General features: G+C 37.5%; 1 protein-coding gene across 8 annotated transcripts in view; it reads left to right on the top strand.

The window, feature by feature from the left end:
- The first annotated feature begins 2,079 nt into the window (after nt 1-2,079).
- Nucleotides 2,080-16,674, top strand: part of ZHX3 (zinc fingers and homeoboxes 3) — a 185,865-nt gene continuing 171,270 nt past the window's right edge. For 7 of the 8 annotated variants that reach the window (XM_074211986.1, XM_074211979.1, XM_074211977.1 and 4 more), the window contains exon 1: nt 2,403-3,321. The gene's annotated coding sequence lies outside the window, so the exon portion shown is untranslated. Of the gene's footprint in view, nt 2,181-2,402; nt 3,322-16,674 lie in introns of those variants that run through there. The other variant, XM_074211978.1, reaches the window with a different exon arrangement.

Genomic DNA, 16,674 nt, shown 5'->3' with positions numbered 1-16,674 from the left:
GATAAGCCAATAGACCAAAAAGAGAATAGGTATAAGAAAATAAGATGGAAAGAGTGTAATCCAAGTATCGAGGATGACTTGTGCAAAGTCATGGTTAGAGACAACGGGAGTATCTATCTATCATCAGTGAGGATCAAAGAGGAAGTGAGTTTGGCTGAATCACAGAGTGCAGGAGAGGGAATAATGTTCAATGAGGCTAGAAAAAAAAGAGCTTGAAAACTGATTGTACAAGGCATGAAAAGCTAAACAGAAGAGTTTACATTTATCCTAGAGGCATTAGGAAGGCACTAGAATTGGTGGGTAGGAGGTCACATGGTCAGATTTGTGCTTTAGAGAAAATTACACTGGCTGCAGTATGTTGATTGGATTGGAGTCATGAGAGACTTGAGACAGGGAGGCCAGTTACCAAACTTAGTCATTAAATGTAGTTCTGTGGCTTAAAAAATTCGACATAATGCTGATTCACTAGCATGTAGGAATCATCATATCATCCTCCATATGAGGCAGAATAGCATAATAGCATTAGATTTGGAGCAAGATGATCTGGTTGAATCCTGGTCCTACTACTTAGTACTTAGATGAACCTTGATCAAGTCATTTAACTTGCTCAAACAATTTTTTTTCAGTTCTTCATGATCTCATTTGGGGTTTTCTTGGCAAAGAGACTGGAGTAGTTTGCCATTTCCTTCTCCAGCTCATTTTACAGATGAGGAAACTAAGGCAAACGGGATTAAATGACTTGAGCAGGGTCACATAGCTAGGAAGTCTCACCTGGATGAGTCTTCCTGAATCCCAGTCAATTACTCTATCCACTTCTACACCGATGACCCAAATAGCTGGGAATAAGCATCCTGTGTAAAACAAGACCAGCTCTAAGGTCCCTTCCATTCTGGCACTCCCATTCTTAAGGGGGATGGGTACTTCCAGGCTCCATAACAGGTGAAATGACTTGGACACCTGGATTCAATTTTTTTTTTAGATTTTTGCAAGGCAATGGGGTTACGTGGCTTGCCCAAGGCCACACAGCTAGATAATTATTAAGCGTCTGAGGCTGCATTTGAACTCAGGTCCTCCTGACTCCAGGGCTGGTGCTCTATCCACTGTGACATCTAGCCGCCCCATGGATTCAATTTTTTTTTAAATGACAAAGGCTCCAAGCCAAGAGAACTTCTGTGGTCCTAGACCAGGGAACTATGAGAATGTTTACTTGGCATGGTCAAGTCTGATGGAAAAACTTTCAAGGATAGAGACAGTTTCCTCTGGCTGCGGTACAAATGCTAGATTTGGAAATCGGTCATGGGTTAGAATTCAGGGTTTGACTGTCATAGTGAGGCTAACTCACCTAAATCCTTAAGTTTACTCATTTGGGAACGAAGGGGCAGTATTGCAGAACTTTATGCTGGCAAGTGGCTGAAATAAAAAGACTTTCTTGTTTGAGCAGTGACAAACCCTGACATACTGATCATTGTCCTTCCCTTATAACTGTTGAGCTAGAAAAGGGCTTATGTCCGTTCTCATTTTACAGATGAGTAAACTGAGGCCCTGACAGACTTGGCCACCATCGAAGTGGAAGTTAGCGGAAGAGCCGGGGCTTCAGATCGCGTCTCCCCGACGCCCGACTCCATCGGCCGGCCGAGCGCCGGCGGGGCCCCCCGGGAAACATGCAGCTGGACTGGGCAACTCGGCTTCCTCGGGGCCGAAGCCAGGGCGCCTCCCACGTGGTGCAGACGGGAGGCTGGCGCATGCGCCCGCCGGACACGCCCTCCCCCTTTCCGCCGGCCGTCCCCAGCCCCGTGACGTCGCCGCGCTTGCGCAACCCTTTCCTCGTCGTTGACAGCTCCGCCCCGGCTCCCGCCCCGCCCCCTCCCTCCCCGTTGAAGATTCCCGGTCCGCGCGGCCATCCACGCCCCCGCGCGCGCGCTCCCGTCCCTCCTCGCCCTCCCCTCTCTCCGCCTCCCGCCCTTCCCCACCGGCCGGGGCCGGCCCACGCGGGCGCGCGCGCGCGGGCTCCGGCCGTCTGGAGTCAGTTGCTCCGGCGTCCGCGCGCGCCGGTCCGCCGCTGCCCCTGCCCCTGCCCCTGCCGCCGCCGCGGGGGCCGCCGGGGCCTCGTCCTGTAGCTGCCGGGGGAGCGCCAGCGCCGGGACCCGCGCGCGCGGCCCCCCCCTTCCCGGCTCGGCCAGGTGAGCGCCGCCGCCCCCCCCGTGCCCCCCCCCCCGTGTCAGCGGCCGCAGCACCGCGCGGAGGGGGCAGGGACGGGCCGGCCCGGGGGCCTGGCGGAGGGAGGAGGCCGGGGGTGGGGGCGAGGCGCGGGGCCCCAAGAACGCCCAAGTAGGGCCGGAGAGGAGAGGGGTGGGCGTGGAGGGGCGGGCGGGCCCGGGCTGTTTACAAACGCTGGGGGAGGGGAGGGAGCTGCGCCCGCAGATGGTCGCCGGGAAGGTCGCGCCGCTGCCGCCCCTCCGGGAAATCACTTGTGCCAACTGGTCGCCCGCCGTGCCGCCTGCCGCCTGGCTAGAGGGAGGACTGCGGGCCGCCCGCGCTGCCCGGCCGGCGGAGAGGGGCCGCCCGAGACCCGACCCCTCGTGGGCCGCCGAGGCCGGCCCGGCCCGCCCGCCTCCGCCCGCTCCTGCCTGTTCGGCGCCGCTTTGTGTGGCCGCTGCCGCCCGCGGCTCCGGCCGCCGGGCTTCGGCTCGGGAGACGTGCCCAGCTGGGAAGTGGCAGGAGAGCAGCGGGCGGGATGCGGGCTCGGCTGGGCAGGGTGGTCCCGCCGGCTGCCCGGACCGCCCCCCGGCCTTTCCCAGGACCCCCCCACACGCAGCGCCGGCGACGAGGACTGGAAATGTGACCTGCAACTTTCCATCCCTCGGCATTATCGAGGCATCTTTGAAGAAAACAGAATCCAGGTGTTCTAGCAACTGGACTGCATAGCCTTGGGCTCGATTTTGCTATTAACTTAAATTCATATATTTCAACACCCCCCCATATACACAAAACGACCAGGAATCAAGAATTGACGTGTCGTAAGACTTGGTATTGCTGTGTGTATATAATTCCTACGGGATAATAAGCCAAAAGTTTACTTCATTAGTTGGAACAACCTATTTTAGTTTAATTTGCTTCTAGAGATCCACAGTGGAAAAATCCAGAAGTGGCACAGAACCATCAAAAGCAAAGGAATGAAAAGGGATCTCTTTTTTTTATTTTTTTATTGCTTCGGAAGATAATATCACTGGAGATGGGACTACAATGTAATGATAAACATTAACTGAGTTGACTTCGTGACCTTGATACATTGTGTAACAGTACAGTGGTTCGAGACAAACAGTACGTTTTATAAATATAGCTTTATCATTTTAGGGGAAAAGCTTGTTTTTTTTTCATATTTAGATAGACTGCTGAGTTTTCTCTCTTTAAGCGACTATTTTAAGCTTTTTAGAAAATAAACTTAATTCAGTAAAGATAACTGATTAATATACCCAAAAAAGTAGTCTTGCATGAAATCATAGCAGTTGGTAAAAGTAAGTTAATACATGGCTATTCTGCAGTTTTTCCTCAAGGGAACTACAAACTCAGTTTGAGGCAGTGCTATATGGGAGCTTAAAATGTCAACATTTTAGGCTGCATTTAAAAACGTAAAGTAACAGGACAGGGGAAGTGAGTTTTGCTGTATTCTGCTCCAGTCAGAGCAGTATTTGTTCCTTAGTTCAGGTACCACACTTTAGGAAAGACATTTTTGAACTAGAGATTATCCAGACAAGAGCAACTTTGATAATTACGGGCCCTCAGATCTTGCCAAATGAAATTGGGCTGAAGGAACATGGAAATGTTTAATCCGGGGAAGAGAAAACTATGGATAAGGAGGCATAACTCATTAGTCAAAGAGGCTATTTAACCTTGGTGTCAGAGAGGAGAACTAGAACTGGATGAAGTTGCAAAAAAAAAAAAAATTCTTGGAATTTATCTGAGGAAAAAACATCTTCAAGAAGATATCTAAAAGTGGAATGGACTGCCTTAGAAGATACTTAGGGACCTAAGTGGTAGTGGGTAAGAATGCTCAAGGAAGACCTGAGTTCAAATTCTGATGCAGACACATTAGCTGTGTGACATTGGGCAAAACAGTTAACTTTGCTGTGCCTCACTTTCCTCATGTGTCAGATGAAGATAATAATAACTAACCCTTATTTCTCTGGAGTCGTTGTTAGGATAAAGGGACAATGTTTTGTAAATTTCTGTGCAAAACTTAAAACATTGTAAATCCTAACTACTAGTATTAGTACTAATACTTCCAACCATTAAGGTTCCTTCCAACTCAGGCATGTGGCAATTACGTGAATAAAAAGCAAATAGGCAAAAAAAAAATCTCTTGTATCATTTCAGATCTATTGATGTTTTGCCACCTCTGGATTTGTCTTTAGTACTCATTATTTTTTAAATAATTTGCAGTGTGAGTATAGTTCTGATACACTTTCTATAGTTCTCCCTCTATTTCCTTATATTTATTGTTTAATGTTTTAAATGGTGCCATATGAATTTTAGACCACATCTATAATTTTGTTGATATAGGGAATTCAGGGTGAGATTTTTACTAGTAATGCAGATAAGTATTTCTTAGAGTTTGTGCTAATCTTAAACGAGTTTCTTGGAGCTGTTAGGAGGTTGGTTGTAATCTGAGATTAAACAGCCCTTGTTGTTAGAGGAAGGACTTGAATCCAAGTCTAATTCCTGATTTCCAGTCTAATTAACATCTCATGTTACTTCTGTGTTAATTTAGCATAATTTTTTCAGCCATCTTTTCATTGTTGAACATCTAGGCTACTCTTCCCCAAGTTTTGACTGTAGTAGTAAAAATTGGGGGGGGGGGATGGAACGCAAAAGAAGGTGCGTTATGGTAATGTTTTAGGGATAAAGTTTGCTGTAGGATCCCGGATCATAAGATTTGACCTTTTCTTTGTGATCCTTGTTGAAAAATATTTGCAATTCTGCAAATGATCCTCCAAAATGTTTTTATCAGTCCACAGTCCTACCAGCAGTGTAAGAATGTTTACTTTTTTTTTCCCTTCACAGAATTACCAACATGGCATTTTATCTTTAAAAGAAATGTTTTCCAAGTAGTTCCAGTGTCTCAGAGAGTATCCCATATTATTGTTTACTATATAACAATATGTGTTAGTTTCTAACTTTTAAAAGTTTCTACTTTTGATGAACTTTTTTTACTCTCTGGCCTTTTTATTTTTACTTATTCTTTGCAGTTCTCATAAGTAGGAAGAGTGGAGGAAGAGTGATATCTTGCCTTGTTGAAATGGTTGATTTAAAATTTAAGAACTACCTTTTACAGATCTTCTGTTCTATTTGCCTTTATAACATTTGATAATCTTGATTCTTGAAACAGGAACTTGTATTTCCTCTGGCTTACTTTCTTGTTGTAATCCTACTCCGAGGAAGTTAGCAGGTAGAAGGTCTTGTTAGCAGAAAGTAGAAAATAACTACTCAGGAGCCCATTTTGGGTACATAATCAATCTTCTCCATGTCTGAAAAATTGGGGAACAAGAATTCAAGAAGTTAAGCTTATAAGCCCTTAAAGAACATCAGCTCAATATTATTTTAACCTTTTAGCATGGAATAATTGAATGTTTTGGCACATTAGCTTTTTGCATTTTTAACAAAAAAATATTCTATTATCTATTAGTTCTTGGGTTTTCTTAAAAAACAACAACAACAACAACAAGAATAAAGGGTCCCGAATAGAAATACACCAGTAATTCCATTTGAAGGGCTCTTGGTAACAACTTAAAACAAAAGAGCATAGTGATTTGTTCATATCAGCAAACTCGGATGTTTTAATGTTCTCATTTGGAGAGACAATTTTGATATTTATTTGTTTTTTCCTATTTGTCCTTTTTATTCTCCCTTTTATCTCTTCAGAAATACTTATTAATCCCTTTGACATTCTGACAAATACAACTGAGTGAATTTTTTTAATATTTGAAAAGTATTCCTTTAATTACTGCATTTCTCAAGGCTTTGAGCCCGGGCTGATGATTGACTCTATTTGTTGTTTATTAAGACTGCCCTAGTTATGTTTTGAGAGACTCACTACAAGGTTGCCCATGGAATGGTTTTTGTTGTTTTTTTTCTTCCCTCTACAGCAACCCCTGAAAACCATCTAGTTATAAAGGGATTGCAGAGAGGGTGGTCAAAAGTTTTAAATCCTTGAAATAACTGAAGCAAGTATATTTTTCATGTAATTCTTAAAATATTTATAAAGACCTCTTTCAAAAGTGTCACTTTTCAGATAATATGCTATTTGCAAGAAAATTGATAATCCCATTTTCATTTATGACTGGATAGAAAAAATAGTCTCTTGGCCAAAATTCTGTGATACTGTGGATATGAACTTTTTAGGAAAATTTGAATTGCAGGTATTTGGTGTTCATTTTAATGAGATGAGTAATATAATTTTTGGTTAGAGCAGAAACTCTCTTTGAACACTTAATTCAAACAAGTAAATTTTCAAGGATCTGATTTCATTGGAACCTAGAATAGATCTTGGAAGTCATTTAGTCCAATACCTACATTTTTCAGATGCCTGGAAAACAGAATCAATCGCCAAGTGTCACACAGATAGTGAAGGACAGCACTAGGTTTGAAACCTAAATTCTGATTCCAGATCTAGTTCCTTTTCTAGGATATTGTGCTTCCTACTGAGCAGGAATAAGGTTTCATAGTTCAACCACAATGAAACAATTTTGATATCCTGGAGAGACTTTTAAATATGGTTATAATTTTAGAACACATTTCTAAATTTACCTGTGACTTGAAATGTCAACATATTTGTCACATCTCCCTCATTACCCAGATCTTTTCCTTCTAGACATATTTGTTCTTACTTCTGTGCATTTGTCTATACTGAACAGAGTGGTTAATGGCCCTTTGCTTCTCCCTGAAAACAAAAGCCCATATCTTTAATAGCAGTATTCATCCAGTGATGTTGTATATCTGTGAGTCATGAAATGCAAGCTCCAGAGAATTCCAATTGGGAATAAAGCAATAAAAAGGTGCATAAGTAGTCTGTGACATATTACAAAAAAAGAAACCATAAAGGCAAAGCAGTATGAAGGATGTGATCAAATATAAGTGCAAAAAAAAAGGGCTAGTCATGTGATGAGAGCATAAGATTACTATTGAAAGCCCATGAACTTCAGTGGTATCTTCATTTCTAGAAGAAATTGAGAAAGGCCTCTGTCATGTTTAGTGAATGTGTGATAGGACATGGACAGTGTCTTACGAAGAAGAGGCATGGAAAATTTGATACCTTCATTGTTGGAAAGAATGCTTGTTCCCATTGATATAATCACTTGATAAAATGATTTTTAAAACTCCAGACACATCCTGAACTAAATGCACAGTTTGAGATTACCAACTTGATTTTTAATGTTATATATACATATATAATGTATATATATTATATGTGTTGTATAAAAAGTTTTTATGACAGTAGATGACTTTTATATAGCTCTTTAAGGTTTACAAAATATTTTACAAAATTATTATTAGCGCAGTCCATGTTGTGCTAGGGAAAATGAAAGTCTAATAGTGATCTAAGGCATCAACACAGGTACTTGTACAATAGTACCAGAACAGTTAGTTGAAAAAGAATGTTCCAAATTGGATGTATGTGAAAATCTTTTAACATTTTCCTACTTCTGATGCATTTTATTTTCCTATTTTTCATTTGAGACAAGAAAACTGGTTAATCTTCTCTGATTAATCACTTAAATGATTCAAAAGTTACTGCCTGGCAGTAAATTCTAATTCAAGAAAGGGAAATGAATGAATTACAGAAAGTTCTAACTAACCGATTTTCTTGCTTTATTTGTTTTTCTTCACAGATATTCCTTTTTGGATTATATTACTATTAAAAGTGACAGTTAGATAAAAACTGGTCTGTCTCAAGTTGAACTTTCTGTCACTAGAGATTTTTCATTACGTTACTTTATAATAGTGTGTGTCTGGCACATTGTGCTTAATAAATAAATGCTTGTTGACTTGAATTGTGAGGATTGTATAATGCTAATGATGTTGATAAGCATTCTTTCCTTAACTTGGCATCAAGTTCTGAGTAGTTCATGAAGGGCAGGATCTTAGAGTATATCCCTTATTGCTTGCAGTATGACAATATACTTTAGTTTCTGACATTTTCATGTGTTGTTTCTGGGATTTAAATTTTTTTTTTACTTTATTTTCTGTTTCTAATTTTTTTTCCTATCCTTTGAGAAAGCAAGAAAAATGAATATCTACTACAAATATGTACCGTTACACAAAACAAATTACTATATTAGATATATCACCCTTCACCCCACCCACAAAAAAGACAATGAAAGATAGAGAAGAAAATATGCTTCAATCTATATTCCTTAGTCTGTCAATTCTCTATTTGAAAGTATATAGTAGGGGCAGCTAGATGATGCAGTAGATAGAGCACAGGCCCTGGAGTCAGGAGCACCTGAGTTCAAATTCGGCCTCAGACACTTAATACTTACTTAGCCTTTGACCTTGGGCAAGTTACTTAATCCTGTTGCCTTAAATAATTTTTTTTTAACGTATATGGCAGTTTCCTCATGAATCCTTTGCAATTGTGGTGAGTCACTGTGTTGATTAGTTTTCAAGTCTTTCAAAGTTGATTTTCCTTACATAATTGCTATTATTATATGAATTTGTTCTCCTTACTTTAATTTGCTTCAGCTCATCCAGGACATCCCAAATTTTTTTCTGAAATTATCCCTTTCATGATTCTTGAAGAACAATAGTATCTCAGCTTATTCATATCACTTGTTTAGCCATTCCTTAATTGATGAGCAAGCATTCCCTCAGTTTTCAGATCTTTACCACTGCAAAAAGAGATCTGCCATAGATATTTATTTCTACACATAAGTTCTTTTTCCTCTTTCTTTGATCACTTTGGCAGATATCCCTAGTAGAGGTATTGATGGGTCAAAAGGTATGCACAATTTAATAGATTTTTGAACATAGTTCCAAATTTTTATTTTTTTTTTAGTTTTTTGCAAGGCAAACGGGGTTAAGTGGCTTGCCCAAGGCCACATAGCTAGGTAATTATTATTAAGTGTCTGAGGCCGGATTTGAACCCAGGTACTCCTGACTCCAGGGCAGGTGCTTTATCCACTATGCCACTTAGCCACCCCAGTTCCAAATTTCTTTACTGATGACTTAGATTAGTTCACAGCTTCACAAAGAGTGAATTGATTTAGTTTTACCTGTTTTTCTATATCCCTCCCCCCAGCATTTGTCATTTTCCTTTTGTCATCTTAGCCAATATAATAAGTGTGAGGTGGTATCTCAGAGTTATTTAAATTTGCATTTCTCTTATTATTAATGATTTAGAGAATTTTATCATCTAGCTATTGATAATTTTTATTTCTCCCTCTGAAATATGCCAATTCATATTCTTTGACTATCGATTGGAGAAAGACTCTTATTTTTGTGAGGTTGACTCAGTTCCCTAAGATATCTTAGAAATGAGGCTTTTATCCAGAGAAACTTGCTGTAAAGATTTTTACCATTTTCCTGCTTTTACTAATTTTAGTTGCATTGGTTTGCTTGTACAAACATTTTTAATTGCACATTATCAAATTATTTTACCTCCAATGAACATCTCTCATTTTATTATGAATTCTTTCACTATCCATAAATCAATAGGCAATTTCTTCCATGCTCTGCTAGTTTGTTTATGATATCACATTTTGTGTCCAAAACATGTAACCATTTTGAACTTATCTTAGAAACTATGCCTAGTTTCTATCAGACTACTTTCTAGTTTTCCCAACATTTTTTTTGAATAGTGAGTTCTTACAACAATAGTTAGGATCTTTGAGTTTTACAAAGACTAATTTATTGTGCATATTTGCTTCTATTCATTGTACACCTAATCTGTTCCACTAGTCAGTCTCTCTATTTCTTACTCAGTACCAAATTGTTTTGATGAATACTGCTTTGTTAAGTATAGTTTGAGGTCTGGTAATAGAAAGCCTCCTATCTTTCCTCTTTTTTTTATTGATTCCTTTGATATTATTGATTGCTTTTTTCTTCCCAGAGGAATTTTGTTATTGTTTTTCTAGCTCTACAAAGTAATTCTTTGGTAGTTTGATCGGAATAGAACTGAATAAGTAAACTATTTTAGGTAGCATTATCAGTTTTAAATTGACTTGGGCAAAAATTAAGATTTGAACAATTAAGACTTCTCCAGTTACATAGCTCTATTTTTATTTGTGTGAAGAGTGTTTGTTATTAAGTTTATATAGTACTTGTACTTTGGTAAGGTGGACTCCCAAGTAATTGCTGTCTGTAGTTATTTTAAAAAGCTAACTCTTCCTGCTTGGTTTTGTTGTAATATATAGAAATGTTAATGATTTTTGTCACTTTATTTTTATACCTTGCAACTTTGGGAAAGTGGTTGTTTTAATTAGTTTTTTAGTTGAATCTCTAGAATTCTCAAGGTAAACTTTCATGTCATCTACAAAAAAAATCATAGTTTTGTTTCTTTTTTGATTCTGCTTATTCCTTCAATTTCTTTTTTCTTGTTTTACTGCATTTCTAGCTATAGCTAGAATAGTAAAATATTAAATAATAATGGTGATAATAAACATCCTTACTTCACTCCTCATTTTATCAGAAAGATTTCTTGCTTATCCTCATTACAGATAAATGCTTGCTCTTGGTTTTATTAGATACTACTTGTGATTTTAAGGAAAGATGTATTTATCATTATACTTTCTAATTTTTTTAAAAAAAGAATAAGTGTTGTATTTTTCTTAAGAGCTTTTTGTAAATTGTTTGTGCTATTAATATGGTCAGTGATGCCTATAATTTTTTTCAGTGTTGAACCAGTCCTGCATTGAAGATATAAATCCAGCCTGTTCTTAGTATATGATATTTGTGATGTAGCATTGTAATCTCATTGGTAATATTTTCTTAAAATTTTTTATATCAATATTCATTGGTAAAATTGGTCTATAGTTTTTCTCTCTTTGTTTTTACTCTTCTTAGTTTAGGTATCAAGGTCGTATTTGTGCCAAAGAAGGATTTTGGTAGGACTCCTTTACTTGTTTTTTTTTTCCAACAGTTTTTGTTGTATTAGAATTAATTGTTCTTTAAATATGATAGATTTGTTTGTAAATACATCTACTCCTAGGTTTTTTCCTAGGAGTGTTTTGCTTAATTTTTTTCTAATGTAACATTACTTAAATATTTGATCTCCTGTTCTTTTAATCTGGGCAGGTTATATTTTTTATAACTATTCATTGAATTCATTTTGACGGTCAGTTTCAGCATATAGATAGATGAAATAACTTTTAATAATTGCTTTTATTTCTTGTTCTTTGTTTGTGAATTCATCTTTTTTTCATTTTTGATGCTGGTAACTTGGTTTTCTTCTTTTTTTAAGCAAATAGCTAATGACATTATCTATTTTATTGTTTTTCTCTTCCCCAAAAACAATTCCTTTTGTTTTTTTAGGTTTTTGCAAGGCAAATGGGGTTCAGTGTCTTGCCCAAGGCCACACAGCTAGGTAATTATTAAGTGTCTGAGATTGGATTTGAACCCAGGTACTCCTGACTCCAGGACTCAAATCCGGCCTCGGACACTTAATAATTACCTAGCCGTGTGGCCTTGGGCAAGACACTGAACCCCATTGCCTTGAAAAAATCTAAAAAAAAAGAATTTGGATGCTGTCAGGTGTATATGTTCAGTATTCATATTAATTCATTGCCTTTGATACCTTTTGCCAAAATGTAGTTTCTCTAATAATCTTTCTTAATTATATCTATGTTTTTCTTTGTCTGAGATCATTGCCACTCCTGTGTTTTCTACTTCAACTGAAGCATTGGATCCTGCTCCAGCCCCTTATTTTTAACTCTTAAGTGTATCTTCTAATTCAGTTAGGTTTCTTGTAAGTAACATATTGTTGGATAAAGTTTTCTAATCCTTTCTTCTGCCCTCTTCCTTTAGATGATTGAATTCATTCCATTCAGTCATACCTGCTAACTCTTGTTTTCCATTCTATTATCTTTTGCTTTTCCTTCCTTTTTTTTCTGCTCTGTTCTCTTTTTATGAGTCTCTTTTGCTTCTGACCATTGCCTCTTTTGATCTATTCTCCTTACTGTTTTTTTTTTCCTCTTTCCCCCTTTCCTACTTTCTTTTTTGGATGAGATGAATTTCTGGGGGGGGGTGTGTCTGTGTGTGTGTGTGTGTGTGTGTGTGTGTGTGTGTGTGTGTGTGTATGTATTCCTCCTTCTCTGTACCAGTTCAGATGAGAATGAGGTTTAAAGGTCAGCTGTTTTTCCCAAATCCCCTAGTTTATAGTCTTCCTTTCATGACCCATTTTTGTGAAATGACTTGCCCCATTTTCCCTCACATTCCTCCTCTCCCAGTATGTTTCTCTTCGGCTTTCTTCTTTTGAAGTGGTTCAAACATAATCATGCATTGTTTTTTTATAAGAGAATTAAAAATTTTCTCCAAAAAAATGAACAAGATATTTGTACTTTCCTTTTTTGTACACTTGTTCTATCAGGAGGATATACTCACTTTTTATTATTGTCATGTCTGACTTTTTGTGACATTATTTGGGGTTTTCTTGGAAATGATATTCAAGTGGTTTGCTACTTCCTTCTCCAGCTAATTTTAGAAAACTAAGACAGAGAGGGTTAAGTGACTTGTCCAAGGTCACACAGTACATGTCTGAAGTCAGATTTGAACTCAGGAAGATAAATCTTTCTGAATCCAGACTTGGCATTCTATCTACTGCATCACCTAGCTCCCCATGTACTCACTACCATTATAAATTTTATTCTTTTGGCACAAAGAATTGAGTTCAGCTACTTGATTATGTGAATTGTAGTCCACTAATGGCAATATGTATGTATATTACATGGTTTCTGATTAAGCACCTAACCTTACCAACCTTTTTATCATCTGTCTAGGACCATATTTCTTTTGGTATCAAAATTTTTTAGGTTTTTTTTCTGATTATGCTATTTTTTTTTGATATTCAGAGGTTGTACTATCGTGGAATCATGTAGAACTTCCCTGAAATAACTTTAGAGCTTTATATTGTTGAAAGTTAAGCTTCAGATTCTGGGGGCAGTCTTAACCAGTAATTTATATTTATTACAAATGGCACCTTAGTTTAGGAACATTCAATGCCTATATATGCAAAGATTTTTATATAAAAGATACTATAAAACAAAAACAAAAATTTATTGCCCTTTCCTCTTGTTATTCCTTATATTTGGCTTCATTTTTTTTGCCCCTAACCTCAGCACTAGTACAGTGATCGTACTAATTGTAGTCTCATCTTGTTGCCATTTTAGGACAATCTGTTAGAATGAAAAGGTGACAGAGATACCAGCAATTTCTACTTTTGCTATTATAATATTCACTTAAATTAGCATCTTATATAAAGAATATTTTTATCAAAAAATAGAAATTGGCAATTTCCCTAAAATAATGGGGGTCTATTTTGATTAGTTAGATGTTATGAAAAAAATTACTGATTTGCTAGAAGTAGAGTTTTTTTCTAAAGATTACTGAAGGAACCAAAGTTTCTACAAAATACAGGCAATAAGCTTGATTTCAGTACGTATTCAGTGTTTTCTCAAATGTGGTTTATAGTCAGAGTGTCTGACCAAATGAAGACAGGTCTAGCCCCTCATATTCCTATTCTAGTAAAACCTTGAAATTTGCATTAGATTGAATAATTAAGAAATTCAGTGAGAAACTACTACCCATAACTGTACCCAAATTCAACCAGAGACTCACAGACAACAGAAAAGGGGGCCCACCAACAACAGTATATGTAAACAAACTGGCAGTCCCCCAGCATGACCATAAATGGAAAAGATATATAGCTTGCAAGGTTCTGAGTCTTGCCGTAGAGTAGCAGACTGCCCTGAGAAAGTTGCAGAGTGACTGTAAGTCCTTAGTGGACACCTTAGAAGACACCACAATAGCAAGTGTCTAATGTTGTATGAAAGACTAGAACTCAGGTTCCCAAACTCTGAGATCCCTAGCTCTCTGCCTGGAAATAATATTAGAGACCCTGACCATATAGCACTCTAAACCTCAAAAATCGGGATTCTAAACTGAAAGAGATAAGAAGATCAGTAGAGGAATGAATCTTAGTGATCTAGAATAAGGCCAGCCAGGATCAATTACCTCACACAAAACACATCAAGCCTGTCCTTGTCTCAAAACCCTAATTTAGAAATTAGAACTGGGGAGAAGACTGAGCTAAAGAAGATATTGTTAAGCATAGAAATTATTCTGTATCTAAAGATGTTATAAAAATGTAGTTTGGGAGAAAAAATGAACTCTGTAAAAAATCAAAAACTAAAAGTAGAGAGGGCAAAGGAATAAATTGATTTTTTACAAAAACTGTATAAATTCCTAGAAGAAATGAATTAAGATAGAACAAGTGAAATAAAGTCTATAATAGAATTGGAAGGAGAACAAATAGGGCAGAAAATGGCAAATCATCTGTACAGTGGATTCTAGAAAACAAAAACATATCATCTAAGAATTTAAAGTCCTTAAAGACCATATGAGAACAGGTCTCCACCTTTTATTTCAAGAATCTTAAAAATAACCTGTCCAGATTTGTTAGCACCAGAATGATAAGGATAGAATCCACTGATTGCTATCTTAAAGCCCCAAAGAAAAAGTCCCAGGAATGTCATGTCAAAATACAGAACTCTCTTGTCAAAGATCAATTACAAGTATTCAGAAAGAAGCTCTTTAAGTCCCAAGGAACCATAGTCAGAATCATACAAGACCTGTCAGCTTCGATATAAAATAAGAGGAGATGTTAGGATACAGTATTCCAAAAGGCAAAAGATACAGGCTTACATCCAAGAATAACCCTACAAAGCTGAGTATAAGTCTAAATGGAGAAAAATGGATATTTTATGTAATAGCAGACATTCAAGAATTTCTGATGAATAGACCAAAGCTGAATTGGAACTTTGAAATTTTAATACAAGATTCTGAAGAAACCTAGAAGGATAAATTTAGCCTAGAGGAAGCTGCATTATGATATAGAGCTAACATTCTTGTAGGATGAGAAAGAGACGTGTCCTGTAAGAACCTTAAAGACTTTGGAGAATAATGAAAGAGTTAATTGAACAAAAATAGAGATATTGGAGATGAGGAGAATTCATTTGTTGTGAGGGCTCTAAGAGGAAACAGAGGGTAAAAGGAGAAATACTCTAGTGCAGAAAGGAGGAATAAGTTGAAAAGTGCTATCTCTCAAAATTAGCATAAGTGAGAATAGTCAAAACTGAGAAGAGTCAGGGGAACAGGTATCTATCTAATGAATCTAATTCTTAACTGTAATGAACCGTGGAGGAGGATTAAACACACATTCAATGCACTTTAGTGTTGAAATATAGCAAACTTAGTAGAGAAACCCAGGCATAGAGAGGGAGTGGTGCACAAGAGGAGAATAATATTGGGGAGGGAGTAATCAAACTTCCTTCTCCTAAAGAGGAGATGGGGGGAAAAAAAGGAAAAGCATAGAACTAAAATTTCAGAGGATATCTATCCTTTGGATGATGCCTGAACAATTTATGGTATACATATATCATGTAATATTCCTGTTTAGTCATATCAGTTGTGTCCGACTCTTGGTGACCTTTGGGGTTTTCTTGGCAAATTTGCTGGAATGGTTTGTTATTCCCTTCTTCAGCTTCTTTTACAGATGAGGAAACTAAGGCAAACAAAAGTTAAGTGACTTTCCCAGGACCACATAGCTACAAAGTGTCTGAGGTCAGATTTGAATGCAGGAAGATGAGACTTTGTGATCCAAGTCTGGTGCTCAATCCACAGTGCCACAAACCTAAGGTCACTAACTAACAAATTGGGATAATAATACTTGCCACGCCTACTTCTTAGTATTGAAATGTTTAAAAAATGTTCATAGGAGCATAGGATTTTTGGAAGGAAATAACAATTAGGATTTTTTTAATGTGTGTAATTTATTGTATACTTTTAGGTTTTTTTGCAAGGCAAATGGGGTTAAGTGGCTTGCCCAAGGCCACATAGCTAGGTAATTATTAAGTGTCTGAGACCGGATTTGAACCCAGGTACTCCTGACTCTATTGTATACTTTTTTAAAATACTAAAAATAGAGATTTCATTCATATATACAATTCTTTATATTCTGTGTATATGGAAATGCTCCTTTTTGGTATTTAAGTTGAAAATTTTAAAATTCTAGAACAATTTTAATGCAGAAAATTCAGAACATCAAGAAAAAGGTATTCATATATAACCAGTGGGTCTTCATTGAGATTAGATCAAGCTGAAGTTAACCTTATTTACTATTTTTTTTAAACAGGGTTATTAAGTTATTAGATCAGAAGTATATTATAGATAACCTCTCTAGATTTTAGCAACCTGAACCTCTGTTCAAAAAAAAAAAAACCTAAACCATGCAAAGTTAGAAAGAAGGAGGTTACTATTGCTAAGTGGTTGTGTGGCTCTTCTGTGATTGGCAATTACCATTGTAAAATTTGACCGATGATACTACATATTTTTTTCATTATCCAGTAAATTTATCTAATTTGAGCTACTAAGTCTAAATCTTCATTTTGGTTAACATTCCCTTAT

This window comes from Macrotis lagotis, chromosome 1 (genome assembly GCF_037893015.1).
Source record: "Macrotis lagotis isolate mMagLag1 chromosome 1, bilby.v1.9.chrom.fasta, whole genome shotgun sequence".
NCBI classification, from domain to species: domain Eukaryota; kingdom Metazoa; phylum Chordata; class Mammalia; order Peramelemorphia; family Peramelidae; genus Macrotis; species Macrotis lagotis.
The sequence above is the reverse complement of the archived record's forward strand: the minus strand, read 5'-3'. Positions and strand labels throughout refer to the sequence as shown.